Source organism: Oryctolagus cuniculus, chromosome 10 (assembly GCF_051225735.1).
Source record: "Oryctolagus cuniculus isolate XC-2025 breed Fujian yellow rabbit chromosome 10, ASM5122573v1, whole genome shotgun sequence".
NCBI lineage: Eukaryota > Metazoa > Chordata > Mammalia > Lagomorpha > Leporidae > Oryctolagus > Oryctolagus cuniculus.
Genome location: NC_142876.1, coordinates 95,929,478 through 95,954,385, shown reverse-complemented (window position 1 = coordinate 95,954,385; position 24,908 = coordinate 95,929,478). Strand labels below are relative to the sequence as shown.

The 24,908-nt window shown below is 43.2% G+C and overlaps 1 long non-coding RNA gene across 1 annotated transcript in view; it reads right to left on the bottom strand.

Annotated features, from left to right (window-relative positions):
* Nucleotides 1-18,892: 18,892 nt before the first annotated feature.
* LOC127492328 (uncharacterized) overlaps nucleotides 18,893-24,908 on the bottom strand; it is a 130,816-nt gene continuing 124,800 nt past the window's right edge. The window contains exon 3 of the long non-coding RNA XR_016214782.1: nucleotides 18,893-19,170. This is a non-coding gene — a long non-coding RNA (uncharacterized LOC127492328). The remainder of the gene's footprint in view (nucleotides 19,171-24,908) is intronic.

Here is a 24,908-nt window from a genome sequence, read left to right as displayed (position 1 = left end):
GGCGTGCATCCCAAATTTGAGGGCCTGGGTCTAAGTCCCAGCTCTGTATCTTCAGCTCCAACTTCCAGCTAATGCACACCCTGGAAGGAGCAGCTGACGGCTCAGCTACTTGGGCCCCTGCTGTCTACATAGGAGAGTCAGACTGAGTTCTGGGCTTCTGGTTTTGACCTGATCCAGTCCTAGCTGTTATGGGCATTTAGGGAGTGAACTGGTGAATGGAAAACCTGTCTGTCCCTCTCTGTGTTTCTCTGCCTTTCAAATACAAATTTACTAAGTAAATAAATAATTTTTAAACAATAGAAGGCTTGCCAACTGGGGAGACAGTGAGATGACAGGCAGTCTTGCTTCTACAGCACTGCAGACCTGTCACCTTACACACACTGTCTTTGTGTGTCAGTTTCCACATTTGAGAAATGGAAAAAGGCCACATCTGAGATGTAGGGTTGAGGTGAGAATTACTAATAGTGAGGTTTATAAAGGCCTAGCCCATCCTGCTGGGGATGGGAAGGTGGTAACATACATAGTCATTTACAAAATAAGAATTAGAACAAAAAAATACTTCCTTGAAAAAAAACAAAAATTCCTCTACCCTCCCCAGAATTTCTACCTTGAAATTCTGACCCATCAGAACCCATGCCTGCTGTCCAGTCCACCCCTGCACTGAGTATGCACATTGCCTTTTCTTTTAGGAGTTTGTATGCATTATGTAAATTTATGTTTAAAAAATGAACATGTGTGCACATTGTCTCTTACTGTGTGGCTTCTGTGCTGGTAAAGAAAAACAACTCAAACTTGTTGATGATAATTCCCACCTGAATTACTGATGTTATAATCCACGGAAGTTTAGCCTTATAAGGTATAAGTGAAACTTCTAATTAAAACTAAACAACTTGGTGCTATCTACAGGAGGACGTGACTAGCTGGTACATACAAATGGATGCAAACTTTTTTTTTTTTCAACTAAATATTCATCTCTCTATACAGGTCTCCAGCCAACACATACTTACCGAGTATTGTGTGCCAGGCACTGGTTTACATGGTTGGGGTTCAGCCACAAACCAGACAACACTGCTGCTGACCTCATGGAGTATATGCTCTAGTTCAGAAGAGAAACAAACACAAATACACCAGTGAGTCTATAAATAATTTGAGGTGTTGACAAGTAGTAGGAAGAAATCGTATCTGGGGGAAGTGGAGAGGGACAGCTCAGGAGAAGCAGGGTCGGGTAGTAAATACTGTGGCCAGGGACTGCCTCGCTGAAGAGGTTACATGTGAGTCAAGACATGAGATGGAAAGAGTGGGTTTTAGGAGGAGATGGGGGAAGAGCATTCTGGACAGAGGAACAGCAAGTGCAGGGGCACTGAGGCCAGAGCAAGCTAGATAGTTCCCAACCAACGCGACAGGGCCCTAGTGGCTTGAGGTGTCATGGACAGCAGGAGTGTGGTGGGAAATGCGACTGAGAGGGAGGGAGGGCCAGATCACCTAGGTCTTTACAGGCCATGGGAAGAACTTTCTCATTTTTTCTGCATGTGATGATAAGCCTTTGAATTTTACACATTTCTTTGTTTTCTAGTAAAGGACTGATTTGACCAGATTTTCTTTTCTGGTTTTACTTATTTATTTAATTGAGAGGCAGAGATGGGCAGACAGACACAAAACAGTTTCCATCCACTGGTATATGCCCCCCAAATGCCCACAACAGCCAAGACTAGATCAGGTCAAAACTGGGAGCCAGGAATTCAATCTAGGTCTCCCATGAGGGTAGCAGGAACCAACTTACTTGAGTTATCACCTGCTGCCTCCCAGGGTCTGTGTTAACCAGAAGCAGTAATCAGGAACAAAATCAGGACTCGAACCCAGGCCCTTGAATCTGTGCTTCAGGCATATTAACTACTAAGTCAGACACCTGCCATGGATTTTCTTGTTTTAGAATGAATCCAAGTGTTACAGGAGACACGAAACTGTGTGTCCTCATACAGTAGATGGCAGGGTCTGAACATGGAGAAGGAAGAGGACAAAAAAGCTGGGGAGACACATTGGGAAGTTACCACCATAATGACCTTGGGAAAAAAATGGCAGGGGCTTAGACCAGGACTATGGGAGCTGAGAAGCAGTGAGGTCAGAGTACATTTTAAAGCACAGAGAATGTATCTACTGGTGGAGAAGATGACAGTATGAGATAAAGAGAAATTGGAGGCACTCCTACTGTTTTCAGCTTGAGCACCTGGAGAGCGTTTATGGCGATGGGCAGAGCTAGAAAGGCACAGATTTGAAAGGGAATCAAAGGTTCCTCAGGGGGTGTATTACTTGAAATGCTCATTACACATCCAGATGGAGAGGCTGAGCAGTCAGATGAACATTAAAAAAATACCCGAGACCTGTTGCCAAAGCAGGGGCAGGGGTGGTGTCAAGATTCCAGCAGGTGGAGCAGGCATGATATGACACCCACATTCTATTTATGACTGCCTGGCTACAAGGTCTGGCTCCACTTTTCTTTTTTTTTTTTTTTTAAATTTATTTATTTATTTATTATTATTTTTTTTTTTGACAGGCAGAGTGGACAGTGAGAGAGACAGAGAGAAAGGTCTTCCTTTGCCGTTGGTTCACCCTCCAATGGCCGCCGCGGCTGGCGCGCTGCGGCCGGCGCACCGCGCTGATCCGATGGCAGGAGCCAGGAGCCAAGTGCTTTTCCTGGTCTCCCATGGGGTGCAGGGCCCAAGCACCTGGGCCATCCTCCACTGCACTCCCGGGCCACAGCAGAGAGCTGGCCTGGAAGAGGGGCAACTGGGACAGAATCCAGCGCCCCAACCGGGACTAGAACCCGGTGTGCCGGCGCTGCAAGGCGGAGGATTAGCCTAGTGTGGCTCCACTTTTCATCCAGCTTCCTGCTACTGTGCACTCTAAGAGGTAATAAGTGAGGGCTCAAGTATTTGGATCCCTCTCACTCACATGGAAGACCTGGACTGAATATGAACTAGACCTGGCTGTTGTGGCATTTGGGGAGTGAAACAGCAGATGGATGATCTCTCTCCTCCTTTTCTTTCTCTTTCTGCCTTTCAAATAAATACAAAAAACTTTTGAAAACACACAATTTTTAAAAGAAACTTCAGGAGTAAATATTTAGTAAATATGGTTCGTTTATCTCCTAAACTTTGGGAAATATTTCATCTTTTCCCTCTCAATCTGAGGAATTGAATATATCTAAAACTCTATACCCCATAATCGCTGAATACACATTCTTTTTAAAGTATATGTGGAAGATTTACCAAAATAGACCATGCACTGGGGTCAAAAGCATTTGAAAAGGGCCTTCTGCAGTGGAAAACTTCAAAATATCAGTATACAGCAGGATTAATCTAGAAACAAATAATAGAAAGAAAACAAGAGAATCTCCAAATGCTTGGAAATTAAGCAACCCACTTCTGTATCACCTATGAGTTGAAAAACCAATTAAAACAGAGATCAGAAAATATTTTGGAATTAATAATGAAAATATGATGTATCAAAATGTGTGGGAGGCAGATTAAGCAGTATTTAGAGGCAAATTTATAGCTTTAAATGTGTATATTAAAAAAGAGTAAAAATAAAATAAAATATATATTAATAAATTATACACAAAGGATTTAACTGCAAGGCAATGATGCAGGTGAGTGCTGAAAGCAAAGAAAGAAAAAACAAGTATTCAATGGGAAAATTTAAAGCCAAGAGTTTATTCTTTGAAAAGATGAATAAATTGATAAATTCCTAGCAATCTAATCAAGAAAAAAAGGGCAGAAAGAGAGAGAGAGAGAGATAACAAAGAAACTACATTAGCATTTTAAAAGGTCACACCACTGCATTAAACATCTTATAATGGGCTATTTTGAAAATGCTTTTTGCCAATAAATTAAACAATGTAGACGAAATGGACAAATCCCTTGTAAAACATAACTTCTCAAAACTAACACAAGAAGAAATAAGAAATCTGTTAAAGAAATTGAATTTTTAATTAAAAACCTTCCCTCAAAGAAAACTCCAGGCCCAGATGGTTTCATGAGTGAAGTCTTCCAAACATTTCAGAAATCATAGCAATCTTATATAAACTCTCTCAGAGTTAGAGAAAGAAAACATTTTGTTAACTCATTTTACAAGGTCAGTATAACCCTGACACCAAAACATGACAAAGCCATTACAATAAAAGTAAACTCTCTCATAAACAGAACGATCATTTCTTGAAAAAGGCACATTTTTCCCAAGATATTCCTTTGTTTCAGTCTATTTTGCTTCAGTAAACTAACTTGTAAGCATGAAACGCCTTCAGTGGCTCTAGGAAACACTTCAGGAAGAGATTTTTTTTTTTTTTAACTGAAATCTTGCATTAAAGAGAAGCTGCCAGGCTGCCACTTGGTCTGGTGATCAAGCTGACAGTTCAGATGCCCACATCCCATATCAGAGTGCTTGGATCTGATTCCTGGCTCTGGCCTCTGTTTCCAGCTTCCTGTTGATACACATCCTGGGAAGCAGCAGGGGCTGGCTCTCTACATGGGAGCTCTGGATTGAGATCACAGCTCCTACTATCAACTGCCTGGCCCTCCATTTCAGACATTTGAGTTCTTTCTCTGTCTCTCTCTCTCTGTCTGTCTCTCTCTCTCTCTCTCTCTGTCTCTTAATTTCTGTCTCCCAAGTATAATATTTTTTTAAAGTGTAGGCATATCAAGTTCACCTAACACTCCCAAAAAATATATTTGTATCCCTAGAACAAAATCAATTATAATCCCTCTTTTGGATCAAAAAGGAATATTTTGATCCATTTAAAGACTATTACTCAAATTAAGAGAGAAAAAAATGACAACAGCCCAACTCTGCAACATATCTGCATGACAGACAGCTGCCAACATAATAATGATAACACTGAAATCATCCCTTATTTTATCCTTGCATGAGTTGCAAGTGAAAGCAAGCATCTAATCACACATTAGGGATACTCATATACAGAAGGCTTTTATAATCATCTGGCATCAAGTCATAGTAATGAAAACCTGTGATTTTATTAGACAATGAATAGCCATATATACCACCTTGTTATGTTCATATAGTAAACTGTTACATAAAAACAGTAATTTAATATTTTCTTATAAAATTTTCAAATATCGCCATGCGCCATTTCATTCACCTCAGTACTGCTGAAATACATCCATCTGATATGGCCGTTGTGGAACATCAGTCAGGCTAAACCACCAGCAACGTTTCTGAGTCACTCATTGGCTGAGTAATTTTTCTGAATGAACCACATGTTTCAGGTGCTTACAAAATAGACACCAGGCAATGTGTGGCACCCAGACCAGCAGCGTGATCCTCACCTGGGCACTTGCTAACCCTCTTTCAGACCCATTGTATCAGAAACCAAACGAGATACACAACAATCTGTGCTTTATCAAGCTCTCCAAGTGGTCCTCATGCCCCCTTGAATGTGAGAAAGGCCAAGGAGCCAATGGTTATCAACATGTATTTATTTCTCTTCTTGCAGCACATACGCCACACAGTGTTCACATACAAAGCTACTTCAAAAAGTTCACAGAAACTGGCACTAAGTGGTAAGTCTATTTGGCTGCAAAAATTTTTTTGAAATCCATCCATCGTTTTTCACGACACTTTTTCTATGAACTTTATGAAGAACCCCCTCATCTACAATGCCTTCCACTAAGATACAGCTTTCAAAGAAACAAAAATCATGGCAAGCCAAAGATTAAAATAATTGGAAATCTCTCTATTAATAGGAGGTCAGTAATTCTCACTCTATTTTGGCTCTGGCACAGATAAAGTTGTTTCTGGGCTTTTGCCTACTTTCCAGGCACATTAGTTTTAACTCCACTCGCTTCTCTCCCAGGATGGTTATGAGTTGCAACAGGATGAGAGGGATGATGCTGCCCACGGCCTTGATCTGCATATGGACAGTCCAGGATTGTTAACAGGATGAGCTCTCGCACCTGGCTCTCACGTCCAATCCCTCCTCATTAGCTGCGAGATCTTGGGCCAATCTCTTCACCTTTCTGTCCTTCAATTTCCACATCTGCAAAAGAGAGACAACAGTTGCTCCTCTTTCATGGAGAGGTGAGGATTAAATGAAGAGAGAAATCCATTCCTACGTGGGATTTCAATTTCTCCCCACCCCCCAAAAAATAAACTCATCTATCAAATCCATCATCCACGAACTTGTGTATGTCTGTGTGTGTAAGACAGAGATATTCTTGAGATTAGAACTTGGCACGGAGTAAATCCTCAGTTAGTATTATCAATTGTTTTTACTAGCTTTGATACTTTTAAATCAGGCTAAACTAATCCACTTTAAAATGTCATTTTATTATTGACATCACAGATTGAGCCCTTTTCATAGCTTGTTACAGGAACTCAGTGTTAGATTAGGCAAAAAGGGAAAATTTATGGGTTGGTTTATCCAAATAGTGGAAATGGTAGTCCAAACTATCCTCAAGGATGATGGCTGTCAGAGGCACAAACCCACGGAGGGGGGTGTGTGTGTGTGTGTGTGCGCGCGCGTGCGCGTGCAGCTTCTCCAGCATCACTGTCATTCTGGCAGACGACAGGGTGAGCTTTTTCACAGACTGAGGAACATGGCCTCCAAGGATCATTAGTGTTACAGCCTCACCACTTTGTGACCAGGGAAGGTGACCCATTAAAGACACTCAAAGAATGGCCAGGACCCAAACTTGGTCATGGCGCTTCTGGTTCCAATTTCTTGGACCAGGGAAGGGCTCCTCCCTCTTCCTACGATGCACCGTGCGTTTCACTGAGAATTCACATTCTTTAAGGCGGGAGCCTTTCTGAGCATCTGACTTGAGAGCAGCAACCAACCTTTTTCTTCCTTCTTCCCGTGGGTGCTGTCACTCCGATCATTTCACAATCTGGTTCTTGATAAGTGTCCCATCTTTCATGGCTTTTGTTGAGTTTGACCCCAGGCTGAAAAACGGGACGTGTGTTTATTTTACCTGACAAAGTACCCATAGCTGAAAGGCATGGAGCACTCAGGTACTGTACTTTCTCCCACTCCAGATGGGGCTGTAATTATAATTTAACTGTCTGGGTCCAACTTCAGGTGAGGAAAAGAAATATTAAGTTTGCACACATGTTATTCGCCTGCCTCCACCCACATCCCTTTGACTCTCGACATTTCACAAGCTACCACCATTCTGGGGGAGGTGAGTGTGTGTGTGTCTATGTGTGAGTGTGTGCACACGCGTGCGTGCAAGTCTTTGTGTACACATAGTCGCATTACAATTCTCATTTCACAAAGTTTATGCAAAAACCAAACACCTGGGTTCGGAGTTTCCTAAAGGAGTCATCTGAAGTAGGTGCTTTATGCCAAAATGTCACAAAGATTTATGTGCTTTCATTTGTGCATTAAATTGAGGACAGGTGGGAGAATGCTCCAGCCTGAGAAAAACTGATAGCTCATTTCTCCCTTAGAAGAGAAATGGCTGTTATGACTACTGCTGGTTCAGATAAAATAGATACAGAACTTGTTTAAAAAAAAAAAAAAAGAGGACTCATGTTTGAAAAGCAATATTTCAGCAAATAATTACCTCTGCGATCATGTTTCTCAGGAATGGGAAGCCTGGACTGGGGTCCCAAGGTGGGTCCTGCCCCCAATTCAAATAGCCTGGGCAATACCAGGCCCAGACAGCAAGGGGATGCCAGGCCTCTGCCCACGCTCACAGAGAAAGGGTCTCAGGACTTGAGGCAAATGGCAGCCTGAACACATTCCTTTTTAATGGCTTGCAACAGAGTCGGTTACACATATGTAACCACTCATTTTTTAATTTGATTCTTGTTTCAAACACCTTTTCAGGACCCAATACATCTAAAAAATGTCATCACTTGATAGGTCGCTACTCTATGCCTGGCCTTGAAACAAGTGGTGTGATGTGCTGAGTCTTCGCCTGGATTTGAAATAAGAGTGTGAATTTGCATTTCAGGAAGGGAGTATGACTTGGGAGACGTGGACCTGCCAGAGCTTTCACAAAAGGAAAGGAGAGCTGCACCGGGGAAGCCTGGTGGTCAGCTCCCCTGCTGCCCTCTGCTGACCCGGAGCCATCTTGAATGAATCAAGATCATTCTGTGCACTCAATCCCTGTGAGGCTCCAACTGGGCTTCTCAATCAAACATTTATCAAACCACTGACTGATTCTGACACAAGAATTTTCTATTTGGAAACTAGAGCTGTGTTCATACTAAGAGGTGAAGGACTTCACTCAATTACATGCATACAAATGAAGTCGGAAACCTCCTAATAATTTCTGATATTCTCTTGTGCAGGCCATTACTACAATTCTAGGGACCTGTACCTCACTTGAAACAACCACAAAATATAATGATTCAACAGTAAAAAATACTCAAAAGCAATGGGGGAAAGCTTTCATAAATTAATTACCCTGTAACTCCCAGACATTTTTGGCTAAGTTGTTTAGCAGTTCAGATATGTATGTGTCTGTGGGGCAGTAACTATGACTGTTGACAAGGCAGATAAAGAAAGACATTTTAATTTTGAGATACATGGTGCTAATAGTTCAATAAGATAAATGTTTGCCTCTTAAAAGGCGAATTCCAGAAAAAAATTGCAACACAGGAACTGACACAGCATTTTATTTTGTATGCCAGGAAAGCATGCTCTCTTACACCCAAACTGGGGAGTGGTGTGTTATAACCTGGACAACACTAAGCTCTATTATTTAATTTTTTACATAATTTTGTCATGTATTATTTTTAGCGAAAATACTGATTAAAATCTCACTACCTCATGAGTACAGCTCAAGGTTATTTTGTAATTTAAAAACAAACAAACATGAAGAATTGTATTCACTACTATGTAAAAGGCCTGACTTGAAAGAGAACCCTCCCTGATATTTGCACAGTTCCACATCAATGTGGTTCTGACCCATTTTTCACATATTCAAACCCAAACATACATACAATTGTTTACAATGCCAGTGGATCCTGGACATTTGAATACCCATTCATCAAAATCGTGCAGGATTACAAAGTTGGGTTACCATGCCCAACTGTGTACTTTGCACTTTGACCTATATTACTTCACTTGATGCAAACAACGCCCCTTTGAATGTCTTACCCTCAGGCCTAGGCCATGCTCACTGCAAGCCAGTCTCTGAGAACCCATATCTGACCACAGGTGGCTGTTTCAGAAGGGCCCTCGACTTTGTGTCTCTGATATCACCTGCCCAGGTAGGACCCCACTTACGGTTAGACTGTGTCTTGCTTGGTTGGATGAATGCAACCAAGTGCAAAAGACACTTTTCCCAGGAGGAGATGACACTGGGGAATGAATATGGCGTGCGCCTTCTGTAACTGATGCTGAAATTTGCTGGCTGTCTGGAGGCGGGACACAGTGGGAGGTGTTTGGGTCATGAGGAAAACCCGCATGAATGGACGAATGCTTTCTTGTGGGAACGGAGTAAACCACCCTCTCTGTGGTTTCTATCTACCCACTTGCTCCGTGAGAGGAAGCAGCAGGAAGTGCTCCCCAGAAGCAGAGCAGATGCCAGCACCATGCTCTTGGATTTAGCAGCCTTCCGGACTGTAAGCCAAAAAAAACTCATTTCTTCATATTATCCAGTCTCAGATACTCTGTTGATAGCAACAGCAGATGGACTAAGACGAACGGCCAGGGTTGTTTAGGCTCCTGATCCACATTCCACACATCACAGGGTGCCTCACCTCCAAGTGCCTCAATGTCTCTGGGAGAAAATTCACTGTGCCGTCCTTGGTGTCAAACTCTCCTTGAACCTCTGAGACAAACAGCTCCCCCATCTCCCTGTCACTGGCAATGAACTCTACCATGACTTTGAATAATAAAAGTCTCTTGGTTGTGGTGTAAAGCCGCCGCCGCCTGCAATGCCGGCACCCATATAGGCGCGGGTTTGAGTCCCGGCTGCTTCACTTCCAATCCAGCTCCCTGCCTGTGTGCCTGGGAAAGCAGCAGAAGCTGGCCCAAGTCCTTGGACCCCTACACCCACATGCAAGAACTGGAAGAAGCTCTGGGCTCCTGGCTTTGGCCTGGTACAGCCCGGGCTGTTACAGCCATTTTGGGGAGTGAACCAGTGGATGGAAGATTCCTTTCAGTTTCTCTCTCTCTAATCCTGCATTTCAAATAAATAAATAAATCTTTGTTTAAAAAAAGGATAATAAAAGCAGGTACTAATAGCATTGGCTTGGCTTTGTACTAGACACTCTTTCAAGCACTTCACACATAATGACTGATTGAATCCTTGCAACAATCCTGTTAGGTCAGAGTTAACATTCTACTTGTTTCGCTACTGAAGGAACTGGGACACACAGGGGTTTACTGTTTGCAAATGATCACTCAGCTGTGAAATATGGGAACGAGGACTCAAACCTCAGCTCTGGGGCCAAGCTCTGACTGCTACTCAGTGATGATATATCTCCAGAGTCTTGACCAATATTTTAAGTGTTGTACCAATGTGAATGTGGAATCAAGAAATTTGGAAATACCCCTACTCAGCTGATAGGACACAGAGTTAGAAGAAAGAGAAGAGCCAGAGTCTTCTGTGGACTCACAGCATGGAGGGACGCCATCGAAGGGCAACTTCTCTTTGTCCAGTAACAAAGTGCCATGAGGTCACACAGGGAGAAGGAGACAGAGGCAAAGGGGTGGTTCCAGAGGGGAATGCCATCTGAGTCCAGTCAGTTGTAGCTGGGGAGTCAAGACAGTTCACAACCAGTAGCTACTGTCCCCTAGAGACGCATAAATTGGAAATTGTTCATAGCATGTACTCAAGACATTCTTCTATCTGCATGCCTGTATCAGATTGTGTTCTGTACAGCTCACACTAAATGGGCATGGTTCTACAGGCAGCAAAGCAAAACTTGCCAGGAGTTGACCTGCCCCTGCAAACCCCTGAAACAGGCCTTGGAGCAGATTCAGAGACACACCTCCGTCAACAAATGCAGCACAGCAAGGCCTCCTACCAGTAAGGAGAGAGACTTCTATTCTTTTGTAGAATACTGGAAGTAGCTGCACTGACTACAAGGGCCATGTTGCTCAAACAAAACACATTTTTAAATCATAGAATCATTTTCAACATTAGCAGATGCTTCTGCTAGGAGATACACTAGGGAACCAGGACAGATAAAGGAAACATCAGATTCCTGCTTCCTGTTTCAGGCCAAAATACTGGTATGCTGGGCTGGCCAGTCAAAGTTCTCACTGATCAGTGCCCAACGTCAGCGCCTTGTTGCACCACTTGCTCCAGTTTTAATCCATTCTGTTGATCTGCACATACACATGTATTAGCGTCTTCATCTCTGCAGTACAGGCAATGTCTGGGACTCCCGAGATAGAAGTGTGCATTTATTCATCTTCCAAAGCCTGGCTTGATCCTACATTGCCTGGGCAGTCTTCCTTGCTTCTCTCCAAATGGGCACAACCACTCCTTCTACTTCTGTCCTCCCTGCTTTTCTTACACTCTGCCTTTTACTAGAGGTGACTGAAAACCCAATGTCCTATTTAAAAGGTGAGCTCATAGATCCTTGGTGACCCCCTATTCAAGAGAGTTGGAGGTTTCCTTTTACAAAGTCAGTGGTCAATAGACATTTCACAGAAAGTAAGGTAACAAATGGGTATGTGAAATCACATTCAGGCATGTAGACCAGAGGGAGCCATGAAAAACATAACTAATTAAAAGTAAAAACAATAGTTATATTAGCATGACATATGTAACCCTCTGAGGAGAGGAATTACAGGGACCAAGTCATTCTTGTCTATGTCCCCTAGTTTCTCCTCCCAGTTCCCTAGTCCCAACCACTACACTGGAAAGGCAGGATAGAAAGCCACCGAATGACAGGAGATAGAAAGCTTAGAACTTGACACTGATCCTGGAAGAAATTCAAGGTGTCAAGAAAGCCTCTACCTGTGAGATTTTGTCTTCAGAGAGAAGACTCTGTACAAAGATCTCTCTCTCTTTCTCTTTCCCTCTCTCTCTCTCTGCTTATTTATTCACTGCCCATTTTCTCCCTAATTCATGATTGTCCTAATTCTCCTAATTCACCAACAACTGACATCTTCTGAGAAACTACTGCTGGCAGCCTTGGAGGGATTATAATTGCCATACCACCTTCCTCTTTGGAAGTCGAAGAGCCAGAGGTACAAGCACCTCTCACAGATTCAGCACAGATCTCCTGGACCTTGAATCTTGGCCTCAGAGCTCAAGGGCAAAGGGCCAGGCCCCAGAGTAATAGCAGTTCTGTTTGATCGGGCTGGCCAGGCTGTGGGCTTTGCTTCCTGGCTTGCTCCTGTCTTCCTGGCCATCACAGCAGTTCTTGGTACCTGACCAATTTTCCACCCTTCTATTCCTCCATCTGTAGACTCCTCAATAGCCTATAGCTAGAAATATAAACTGATCTGGGTTAACTGAAGCAATGGAGGGTTTATTAGGCTATTGAGGTTATAGAAGGGGTTTTCCAAAAACTTTTTTTAAAGATCTATTTATTTTAAAGTCAAAGGCAGAGAGAGAGAGAGAGAGAGAGAGAGAGAGAGAGAGAGAAAGAATATGAATATCTTCCATTTACTGGTTCAGTCCCCCAACAATCACAGTTGTTGGGGCTGGGCCAGGCCAAAGCCAGAAGGTTATTCTAGACCTCCCATGTGGGTACAGGGGCCCAAACATTGGGGCCATCCTCAGTGCTTTCCCAGGTGCATTAGCAGGGAGCTTTAACAGAAGTGGAACAGCCAGGACTTGAACCTCAGAAGGTACCCATATTACAAACAGTGGCTTTTTTTGTTTTGCCACAGCACCTGCCCCCATTCAACAAAGTTTATGGAAAGTGTGTATTATGAACAAACTGCATGGATTTAAAAAAATAAACTTATCTTTTAATTCTATTTTTCAAAGAGCTTTCTGAAGTACCCTTGAACTTTAAACAAGAGTGCTTCAGGAAGAAAAGTTCTTCACATACTTTTTACATCTGGTCCCACAGGCATGGAGAGGGCTTCAACCACTGTCAGAAAGAGCATTACACTGGTAACTGGTTGTCGCTCCCCCTCTTCGTGGAGGAACGACACAGGACCCTGCGCTGTTCTTTCATCTGCTCGGCCCTCCCCGGGTTTGCTGCTGGTTCTTCCCGGGTTGGCTACTGTCCCTTCCACCTCCGTGGAAGGGCGGTTCCCCCTGCCACATTCCCCACTTCCGCAGGGGAGCGGCACACCGCCGGCCGGCTCTCTCGGGGGCTGCACAGGTGTTCCCTTAGATGTTCCCCTTAGATGTTCCTGGTGCATGCCGTCTCTCTCCTCCTTTATAGTCCTCCTCTGCCAATCCCAACTCGGCTGCCCACACGCCGAGTACGCTGCTCTCCTCCAATCAGGAGCAAGTCCCACAGCTTATTGGCTGAACTGGAGGCAGCTGTGTAGAAGCTGTTTTCTTCTCTCCCAGCGCCATATTGTGGGAGAGCAGATGCACAGAATAAGTCTTAATTCCAGTAACTTAGTCTAGTCGGGGTTGCTCCCCACACTGGTCTTGTTAGCAGTGAGAAACCAACCTCTGTAGGTGAACAGTTGAACTTTCTGGGGAAATGCACTCCTCTTTCCAGTCTGAATCTAGGTATCCTTTGTTGTCACTTGCCTATTTTGTGAGGTGTCTCCTTGCAAACAGTTTAAAAGTTGACTCAAATGAAAATATTCCTGCACACCCTCTCAATAGCTACTTCTGTTGTTGTATCAAAGATGAGAAGGTTTTCCCATGATGCTGTTATGCACCAATCCATTCATTAAAAATAATTAGTTTGTTTCCTTAATGAGCCTTGTTCTCTCAGTCCCCTTGGGAAAGCTCCATTACTATTACTTAACTACCTTTTGGGAAATATTGAAAACAACTCCATTCAATTGGATCTAACTGGTTAAAGTGGCCAAATCAAAGCTTCAGACTTCCAACCCAAATATTTCTTTTTTTGGTTCTTATACACATAATTACATATGATTTACAGTGACGCACAAAATTTCCGGAAATAAAAACAGGAATCTTTGTTCAAAATTTCATCCAATCCAGAAAAAATATACTGAGGCAACAGAAGACAGATGTCACGAACATGGGACATGTGAGGCTGGAAAATGCTTGCCGAGTACATCTGCAGTAGCCCCTAAAATACCACAAAGGGTAGAAAAGCAAGCAAGACCTTGGAGGCGCCCAGAGAAGGAAATGAGGCTCTCAGAAGGTCCAAATGTTTTTGTATTGTTCTGATAACTTCCTTTCCAGTGATCCAATGATTAGAAATACTCATCTACAATACAAAGTTCTGCTGAAGAGCAAGCAGGGGGTGTGGGTAGGGTTCAGATGGATATCAAACTATATGAGGTCTCAGAGAAACACTCAAAGTTAGCAGTGCAGTGGAAAACACGGGGAATCTATGTAGTGGAACTAGAATTGCCACGTAAATGTTCTGGAACCAAGGGATGTGCAGCTCAGGCCTTTACTCCTGGGAAAGTAGGAAGGTAGGGGGATTGTGTTGGCTCACAGGGATTAGCTGAACTCGGGGACTTGTGAAGGTGCCTCACCTTGGGTTATTATATTGCCTATGCACAATCATCGGCTCTGAATAGTAAGCCATCATTGAAGGACCCTGGGCCCAAAAACCCAAGGGGGTTTGGTAAGGACTTATGGAGAAAGCCAGCTTCATTCAGTTGGCTCTTGCCTGTCACCACCTCTCAAAAAAGGGGGAGATACTCCTCTAACCACAGGAGGACAGGTTGGCTTCTTTGGTTCTAGTGGGACCCCTGCTTTAGAAGGAGCCATCCGTGCTCACCTCCCAAGCTAGGCACAGAGATGCGATGCTTGTCTTAGACACAGAACGTATGAACCCCGTACTTGAAGCTTTGCTTATCCAGCCCACTTCACTGTCTTCTTCCCACACCTCTCATTTACCTGTCACTCAGTCTTCAGCCACTTCTTAGACCTCACTCTCTTTCTACCCTCCTCAGTTGATCCTCTGCCTGAGGTGCTTTATGCCACAATGACTAGCTCCTCTTCTCTTGGCTTTCTCAGCCTCCAGAGAGAACAGTCCTTGTAGGCTGGCGCTATGGCTCAATAGGCTAATCCTCCGCCTAGCGGCCCTGGCACACTGGGTTCTAGTCCTGGTCGGGGCACCGGATTCTTTCCCCGTGGCTCTTCTTCCAGTCCAGCTCTCTGCTGTGGCCCGGGAGTGCAGTGGAGGATGGCCCAAGTCCTTGGGCCCTGCACCCGCATGGGAGACCAGGAGAAGCACCTGGCTCCTGGCTTCGGATCAGCGCAGTGAACCCATTAGGGGGTGAACCAACGGAAAAGGAAGACCTTTCTCTCTGTCTCTCTCTCTCTCACTGTCCACTCTGCCTGTCAAAAAAAAAGAAAAAAGAGAGAGAACAGTCCTTGTTGTCTTCCAGAGCAGGGGTTGGTTAATTATTGCTCAACAGTCAAATCTCAGGTGGGCCACCAGCTTTTGTAAATAAAGTTTTATTGGAACACAGCCATGCCCACTCATTTACATGATCTAAGGCTGCTTTTACCTCCATAATGTCAGAATTGAAGAGTTATGACAGAGAATACACAGCCTACAGAGCCCAACATACTTACTCTTTGACCCTTTACCAAAAGAGTTTATTGACTCCTACTCATTAGATTTAACACATTCTGCAATTCTTTTTTCTTCAATCAGTATTTCCCACTCATGCCTGTAAGTCCAAGTATGTAGAGATCTTTGTCTTGCTCATGGTCTGATCCCTAGCATCCAGCACATTACTTGGAACAAAAACAACATCCAACTTTGAATCTAAGCAAAGATCTCTGTTCCCGTGTTCTAGATGGAAATGCAAAAAGTGAAAGAAAGGAAATATATCTGTGCTGGCATGGCCTTGTTGGGCATGGACTATTATTGATTTTGCTTTAACTTTTTTAGTAGCCTTCATCCAGATTGGTCGATTGTGTTTCCCTACTAGAATGTGAGTTCCAAAAGGAAAATCACTACTGTTGTGTCTGGAACACAACAGTGTCAGTGGCACTCCGAACAGTGCCTGGCACTCAATAAGAGCTCAGTAAATGCACTGAGTGAATGAGCAAACAAATGAATGGATGTCCTTAGATTCTAAAGGCAGTTTCTGATGCTTCCCTGGAGTGTACACTGAACATCACTACTATCACAAGGAAACAACATTTGTATTGCTTCTCAAAACTTTATGGTCGTGTTCCAATTTTTCATGTTAATGGACAGGTACTATGGCACTAATATCTTGAATTCAAATGGTCAAAGCACCCATAGTGTTTGGTTAGTAGCCTCCTCTTATGTGGCTGTGATCACCCTACCCTGTACAGGTAGGGAAGGGTGGTAGACATGCGATTTGGAAAAAGTAATAAAAGATTATGAATCTCAGGCCCAGGCTCGAAACTATCATTTATTGTTGTGTTACCTGGACATATGACCTAGACATAAGTTCACTTACTCCTTCAAGTCTCAGTGTGGCTATCCATTAAATGGAGACACAAAGAGCAAGGGACTAGGACTGTTTAGAGACCAAAAGGCAAAAATCTATTTCAGAATTTGTTCAGGATGATACACTTTAGGCCTATGAGGAGCTGTTCCTATCAATAGCAGCAGCACAAATAATACATTTTGAACAAGGACAGTGTGTATACAATGAGTGTGTCATAGAACCAGTATGGAACAGTCGTTAAAAGTGTGAACTCTAATGCTACCCTAAGTGCAATTCTAACTCTAATGATAGCTACCCAATCTTAAGTCAGTTAATGTTATCATTATTTTGAAGGGCTTTACTCTTCAAAAATAACTCCAGCCCCCAAAATTGGGATGCTACTGAAAATAACAGGGCACACTCTTAATAAATATCTCAGAACGTTTTCTCTGGAGCTGGTTCCTGATCACATTCACATTTCACAAAATGATGCCTTTCAGTAAATGTTAAGACTTTAACCAAAATATACTACATGAAAAGAAGCTAAATGCGGAATGAGCTTGAACCATCAGCAGTCCATCTGTGGGATGCACAGAAAATGGAGTCAAAAGGTGGAACCTTTTAGGAAAAGTGTCAATGCCCCAACCAACAGTGGCACAGACTCTACCCCATTCACAGAAATCGCACTGGAAGTAATGCCCCAGCCAATCAATGGCACAGAATCCATCCCATTCACAGAAATCACACTGGAAGTTGGACTCTGGATAGGCCTCACTTGAGAAAGAAAGATGAAGGGGGGGCATCCTGACATGGCTTCTCTTGGAAAATCTTTCTTTCCCACTGTAGGTAAAGCCAAGGCCAAGGACTAGAACTCTCTTAATTTAGAGAATTCAGCCCTGAGATTCTTCAGTCTAAGTCTTGACTGAAATGAAGACACACATTTGTACTGTTAGGTACTCACCTGTCTTTGATCAACCCCACCACCAAAATCTTAGGCATAGGGGATAACCTTGAGAATTTTTCTCCATTCTTCTGGGATCTACATAAATCCTTTTGCCTTGGGTGACACTCTTGGCAAGTTTTCATGAATGAGATGGAGAAAAATGTGCCTGAATCATGTGCTTAATCAGAATATACATATATTTTTCATTTATGCTGCCATAAGCCTTTTTTATTAATATATTTGGTCAGCATGAGGATTATTAATAGATATTCTTATTTCTAAAACTTCATCCCAAGGATAAGGCAAGCAGGAATTTGCTTCCAAAGCAACTTACTGTTGCTACTTTTTCATAATTGAAGGTTTTAGTACAGTGATTTCTCCTTAAGCCTCTTTATAATCCCCTGAAATCTGGGTGTCAGAAAGTAGAAGGCAACCCCCCTGCATTTAGTCCTGTCTCTAAGACATAGTGCTGATAGATTCTAGCTAAACTGAAAACCATTTCAAAACAAGAGAGTAAGACGTGGGTAAACCGGGGATCCCGCACAAATCCTTCTGTGGATCCAGGAAATGAGCATCTAGTTGAAAAAAATGTGCCAGTTTTTCCTGCCCCATAGCTCTTCCTACCATCTCAATGGTATATTAGGAATTAGCCTTAAATATCCAAAGCATGGGAGTGAGCCACAACACACAGGCGGCGACAAATCCTTACTGGGGCAGACGGATAAAGCTAATCTCCCTGCATGCTGATGATGGCATCCTTGTTGTCACCAACCCCTCACAGCCTGACAGGGATGGGAAGGTGCGGGAGTTTCCAAAGCAAATAAAGACTCTTCTTTGGGTGTAAAAAACCTCAGTGGCCCCCATGCTTCTGAGGCTCTCCCCCCAGCAGGCCGGGGAGAGAGCGTGCATTTTTAGATGGGGCATTGCTCTCACAGGCAGTCAGAACATCGCCGTCCGTTGCCAGAAACCATTCGTCAGCCTGTGCAGAAAAGGCTGTCAGCTCGGCCTCCAGGCCTCCAGCCAGCCTGTCAGGATCCAGGCGAACAGCCAGAGTGTCAGGGGTTGCGGCTGGTCGCCAACCAGGACTTTGATGTCGAAGCATTGGCCAGCTGGTATGTGAGGGTGGCCGTGGGCTCTGAAACTGGATACCTAACTCAGAGGGCATAGGTTCTGAAAGCAAGCTGGCCATTACAGGATCTCTAATAAAGAGGGAGATGGACGTTTTATACTGTAAAAAAAAAAAAAGTTTGAATTATTTCAGTATTTATTTTGATTTAAATTTCCATTACACATGCTTTTCATTATGCAACTCAATTAGTATATAGAAGATTTTTCTGTTGAAAATGTTTAAATGAACATAATTGTTCAATTTGGAAAGATTACAATGCTTTTATTTAATTAACACTGCAATAAATACATCGCTCTGTAATGCACCCCATACTTTTAGGCCATTAAGCATTCAATAAATTTGCAATATGTAAGATTCTTTAAGGAGAAGAAGATAAATAAAGCTATTTAAATGAATGTACAACAGCTATGATGCTGAGCAGCAAATTATAGCTTTTTGCTTCTCATCCACTACCATTGTACCTTGATGACAAACATATGTGGGTATAATAAACAGCATACATTTCAATTACTATTTTGGTCATGAGGCACACTGGATGTTAAAGAAAAATTCTATGGCATTGGTATGGCTACACTCCATGGCATCAAACCCAATGAGAAGCTCTTCAGGAATTTGTCCAAAAGTTCATCTGTCGTGTACCTGGGCGTGCAAGAACAAAAATAATCAATGTCCCACAGGAAGTCTCTCAAACCAGCTGGTTCTGCTGGTGATCCCGGAACTAAAGCCATTCTTGTTGCATGATGCTCTGAGGACAGGACCACCTGGGACAGATCTTGAAGCAGCTCAGAGTATGTTTGCCTGGGGAAAGGGGTCCCTACCTTCCACTGCCTTATCCCCTCTCACACATCAGCTGCAGCTAAAATGATGAACCCCACTCATGCCATCCTCTTCCTTCCTCTAATGCCTTCAGCTCTCTAGTACTGAGCCCTGCAATGATGGCACACACAGCTGGTGCCCATAAGATCAGATTTCAGATGAAACTCAGGCTAAGTGTTGGCATAGAGTCCCAGAGCAGGGATGAGAATATAATTTTGTCTTATACCTGATGTACCTTACCAATATTGCTAACTATAATATTATCAATAGCTAAAATAACACACTAATATTGAAAATAAAAAACTGATATTGAGAGACTGTTATGTGCCAGGGATTATTTTACCATATTTTAAATTCTTATTTATTTTTTATTATTTTATTTATTTGAAAGGCAGAGTGACAGAGAGTTGGTGGGGTGTGGTGGAGATCTATTCATTGATTTAATCCTCAAATGCCTACAACAGCCAGGATTGGGCTAGGCCAAACTCAGGGGCAAGAATTCCACTCAGATCTCCCAAGTGGGTGGCAGGGACCAAAGTACTTGAGCCATCATCTGCTGCATTCCAGGATGATTCGTGGGAAGCTGGATCAGAAGCAGAGGCCGGACTAGATGTGAGGCATTCTGATAGGTGACCTGGGAGTCCCACATGTCAGCTTAACCCACTACACTGCAAAACCTACCCTCTAGCCCTATATTGTATTTTATAGATGAATAAAAATAAATAGAAGTTTGGATCTTTGGAAAATCTGAACCTAGGTCACAGATAGAAAATTATAGAGTCGGGGTCAGTGCTGTAGCTACCAGGTAAAGCTGCCACCTGCAGTGCCGCCATCCCATATGGGCACCGGTTCAAGTCCCAGCTACTCCACTTCCTATCCAGCTCTCTGCTATGGCCTGGGATAGCAGTGGAAGATGGCCCAAGTCCTTGGGCCCCTGCACCCATGTGGGAGACCTGGAGGAGGCTCCTGGCTTCAGATCAGCGCAGCTCCGGCTGTTGCAGCCATCTAGGGAGTGAACCAGCAGATGGAAGACCTCTCTCTCTCTCTGCCTCTCCTCTCTCTGTGTAACTCTGACTTTCAATCAAAATAAATAAATCTTAAAAAGAAAGAAAATGTAGAGTCAAGGGGCCGGTGCTGTGGCGTAGCAGGTAAAGCCACCACCTGTAGTGCCAGCATTCCACATGGGTGCCAGTTCAAGTCCTAGCTGCTCCACATCTGATCTAACTCCCTGTTAATGCATCCAGGAAAGCAAAAAAGAAGATGGCCTAACTGCCTGGGCTCCTGCACCATGTGAGAGACCCAAAGCTCCTGGCTCCTGGCTTTGGATTGGCCCAGTCCTGGGCATTACGACCATTTGGGGAGTGAACCAGTGGATGAAAGATCGATCGATCGATCAATCGATCTCTCTCTCTCTCTGCCTCTCTGTAACTCTGCCTTGCAAGTAAATAAATAAATCTTTAAAAAAAGAAAACGATAGGGTCAAGTCTGTGCTTCCCAGCTGCTCCCAGGATTCTCTATTCAGGTGGTACCTGGGATGGTTCCTAAAGTCTTTCCTCTGGCTTAGTGTGGTGCCCTGTCCTTCATTCTCCACTGCGCATTCCTGAGCCTGGGCATTGGTCAGTGAAATGTCAAAGGACGACAAACAGGAACTCTTCCTGAACTCTTTTCTCCTTATGCATCAGGAAAGATGGCTGCTCACAACCATCCAGTCAGAACCCCTGGTATTCAACTGTCCGTGTTTGACTTGCATGTCCAAGAGCTCTCAAGAACAGAAGACAGAGGGAGTCAGATTGGCCTGGTTTAAGTCCCGCCTCTGCTATTTACGGGCTGTGTGACTCGAACCAGGTCATTTATCCTTTCTGTGCCTCATTTTTCTCAAATGCAGAATGTAAATAATAAGTCCAGCCTTTATAAGTTATTAGGAGATATAAACCAGATAAAAAAATTTATCTCAACTCACGTAGTATGCTGCATACAGCAAATGAACAATACTTAGAAAATAAAAATGCTTACTGACAGATCCTGGGTGTCGCATTACAGGTTTGTAGAAAATCTGAATAATCTAGGTTATCATGAAATAAATATTTATTGCATATTTATTATTTTCTGGGGACTGTGCCTCCTCTTTGAGACAGATCAAGTTCTTGCTCCTGCACTATTTTATACAGTGTGCGTTGGTTGAGGGAGCTAAAATAAACAAGTAGACAAAAAATATAATACTTCAAGTTGTGACAAAAATAAAGAAAGGTGAAAGAGTTGAGTGATGAGGGTGAAGTGAGAGCTGTTCAAGGAGGCAACATTTGAACTAAGGTCTGAACTCACATGGTGGGGCACATACCATGGTGCCTGACACACAGCAGGAAGTCTACAAACGTGCTCACGTGCTCGGGAGATTGAAATATGGGCTGTCCAGCTCACTGCCCTCAGCAATCCAGTCGGTGGCAAGATTTGTTCACTTCCATGTACAAACATTTATGATGACCTGCTGTGTGCCAGGCACAGGGGAGACAGTAAAATTGCCTTTTGGTTCAGCTTGTGGGCCTTCTGAATCCTATGCTGGCGCTGCTGAAGATTGGAATGGTGTACATTCCGGCACTCAGGTATCTCTTCTGAGAAAAGGAATATCGGGTATGAAAGGGAAAAGGAAGAATGAGTGGAGTCAAATGACATATATAGCCAAAGACCACTGGCTAGGGGTGAAATCCAGGCTTGGTCATTTATCAAGAGGTGTTTTTACATAGGGGAAGCAGGGGAATTAAGAAGTCAAAGAAATCTGAGAGTTTAAGCCCCACCCCTACCGCTCACCACCAATGCAACCACAGCGATGTGAACCTTGCTTTGCTGACCTTCCATTTCCCCACACATAAAATGAGAATAGTCTCGATCTCACGATGAATTATTGCAATGATTTAAAATGACATGTGAAAATATGATAATCACTATACTATGTTTCCAATATTTTTGCCCATCTGAAAATTTCCTTAAGTAGAATACTAAAAGCATGATTAAGAAAAATGAAGTATGCAAAATGTATAACTATACATATATAAAATAATATACCTGGGATGAAAGAGGCATCTGACAGGTTATAGCTACTATAACCTATATATATACTATAACCTATATATCCATTCATAAATAAATTCTTCATTCCTACATGGCACCAAGTACTTCCCAGGAACTGAGATGAAGAAGATATCCTTGCTGTCCATGAAGGGTTCACAGTCTCTCAGACTCTAAACCATCACCACCACATGTCTCTTCACGTTACATGGACCCAATTTCCTATTCTGAATCTGGTCTTTTCATTATTTCTTTATATGTGTTTATGTCTTAAACCACAAGTAATTTCAGGAGACAGCCAGGATGTAACAGTATGGATGGGTGGATGAACGGATGGATGGATGGATGGACGGATGGATGAAGGAATAGAATGGATTTCCCAAGGGAAACTCAAAGTTCAGCTCAGAAACCTAAACCTTTGGTCAATTAAAACAAAATGGAGTATCTCTGCATTTTAGTGTGTGGACTGAGATTCTCTTTCTTTTCTACAGCCTATTTTCAGTGTCTTGCGAGAGTTAATGCCTTTAAAAGGTTAGGGACACAGTACTGTCTATACAGGGACTTACACAGAAGCTTCCTTTCCTCGGAATCTCGAGTGTTTCACATCCCTGGGAGGGCCATAAAGTGCATTTGTATCTTAGATAGCTGAAATGGCAGCCCCAGGTGACAGGATAGTTTTTTAGTGCTTATCACAGAGTTGAGGACACTGAAGGGAGGACTTTCTACTCTGGTTACAGTCTTTCAGAACACGTTCTCTCTCTCCCTCACTCAATCCTTCCCTCCCTCCTCATCTCTTGTTTATCTGCTTCTCTTTACTATTTTCCTTTCCTTTTACTCTCTCATCTGATCTCCTGTTTGTCTTTGTCTTTTCTCCTTCATTCCCTTTTTCCCCTTTTCTGCATTCTCTACCACAGACTGCACTTCTTTCAGCTCTCCCAGGGTCTCATGCCTACTCTCAGCTCTATGTTTCCTCCCTTGCAGCATCTTTGCATGGAACATACACATGATCCTTCCTGACAATCGCTCGTGGTGCAAATCTCTCATTTCCACTCCGAATGCCTATTAACCCCTTTCTGGAAAAAGCATGCCAATGCTCCTCAGGAGAATCTTCTCGTTCATTTCTTCTCTTCGCTGGCTACACGGGTCTGCACATATCTGGCCAGTAAGAGCACTCAGTCCCAGGCTGAAGGGATTGCTTCATAGAGGGGTGCATGAGCCACACCAGTGCAATGGACCAATCCAAGACATTTCATGCTGGGTTGTAAAGCAAGGGAAATGATGGGGCCGGTGCTGTGGTGCAGTGGGTCAAAGCCCCAGCCTGTAGTGCCAGCAACCCATATGGGCGCTCCTCTTCCAGTCCAGCTTTCTGCTATGGCCCGAGAATGCAATAGGAGATGGCCCCAGTGCTTGGGCCCCTGCATCCCTATGGGAAATCTGGAAGAAGCTCCTGGCTCCTGACTTCAGCTCAGCTCAGCTCCGGCTGTTGCAGCCATTTAGGGAGTGAATCAGCGGATGGAAAACCTCTATCTCTGCCTCTCTCTGTAACTCTGTCTTTCAAATAAATAAAATAAAATTTAAAATAAAAAAAGCAAGGGAAATGAGTTTAGAACTGTTTGGGACTATCTTTGCTTTCACTTGCGGAAAGACTGCTTAAGAAAGAAACCAACCCAGTGGTTGGCAGAACTGAGAGATTATGACAGATTACTAATCACTTTATTTGAGTGCCTATGTCCCAACATGGCTGAAGCTAGACTACTCTTACTCTTCTGAATTTTATAAGCTAAACAATATATGACCTTCTAAAATGAAGTCAGTTTCAGTTTGAAGTGGTATAGTAGATTAATCCAGTTCTACCTCTTATTCTACTCTCCTTCTTAGATGCATGTCTTTCTCTAAAGAGGAAGAATCTATCTCCCAACCCCATGAATTTGGGCTGGCTTTGTGACTTAGCAATTATGATATTAGCAGGCAAAGAGACTCTGAATGTGTTCACATGATAGGACTGGCTCATTATTACACTTCCGTTATTGCCATAGGAAAATTCTTGAGCTAGACTGATGGACAAGGAAACATACAAGATCCAGTTGCCAATGTGGCCCTAGCCAATCGTCAGCTAACCACAAGACAGTAAATGAGCTCACTCAAGACCAGAAGAACCAGCCAACTAAGCCCAGTATAACTCTGGTCTACAGACTAATGAGTTAATAAATGCTTTTGACTTTAAACCATCGAATTTTGGAGTGATTCATTAAATTATATTATTACATCAATAAATGCTGATAGTGTTGTTTTTCCATCATTTACAACCAAGGGAATCTAATACAATACAGAAAGACCCCAAGGGTTCCCACAGCTGCCGGTATGTCTGTTAATAGCATGCAATATGCTCTTTTGTAATTGGTATTGGCTTATTCATACATCTGTCTGGATCAGCACTGACTAATACACAGGGAGATGTTCTGTTTCTAAACTGACACAATGGTAGCCACTAACTACCC